Source organism: Apaloderma vittatum, unplaced genomic scaffold, assembly GCF_000703405.1.
Source record: "Apaloderma vittatum isolate BGI_N311 unplaced genomic scaffold, ASM70340v1 scaffold3992, whole genome shotgun sequence".
NCBI classification, from domain to species: domain Eukaryota; kingdom Metazoa; phylum Chordata; class Aves; order Trogoniformes; family Trogonidae; genus Apaloderma; species Apaloderma vittatum.
Genome location: NW_009701728.1, coordinates 4,406 through 5,140, shown reverse-complemented (window position 1 = coordinate 5,140; position 735 = coordinate 4,406).

Here is a 735-nt window from a genome sequence, read left to right as displayed (position 1 = left end):
AACAAATGTCCCGAGTAAAGGAGGTGGATCAGAAGCTGGTGCTCACCCCTCACCGCTTCCAGGCATTTTGTTTGCAGGGGGGAGACCCGTGCTCTGGTGTGGGGGCATGCTGAGACTGACCCCCGTGTACCACTGTGTGCACCTCTGAGAAGAAAACATTAGCCACGTCACCTGGCTCAAATAATCACACCGGGTTTGTTACCTGGCTGTGAGAAGCTTTTATTTTAAGTAGGTATGTGTGGTTTTTATCTGACAGTGTTTTACCGGTGTACAAAGAAGGATGCCACGACATGCAGTCACTCCGGTTCAGGACAATTTAAACCACAGACGGAGGAGCCGTGTTGTACGGCAACAGGGAGTTTACTAACAGGTAACGTGTAACTGCAACCAGGAGCAGGTGTCCACGAGCACTCTCCTGGAAATTTGTGCTTTTAGCTGAAAGCATGAAGTCAGGAGCCACCACTGAGGGAAACAGGCCATGCTCTTCAAGCTCCGTGTGCCGTTTGCCATCAGGATAAGAGTTTGTCAGGCCGGTCACCTGCAGAGATCCTGTCTTGCGTTCCGCACTCCACTCCTGTCGCAGGCCAGGAGAAACCCGAAACACCCGCTGTCGGAGGGGTTTGCCTCACAAGGGCGTTTAAGCTCCGAGGGTTGCAGCGTGAGCATGCCGAGAAAACCTCAGTTTGCAGCACCTGTACGTGGGTACCGCGGTGCGGCGGGACCGCCACAAGCGTC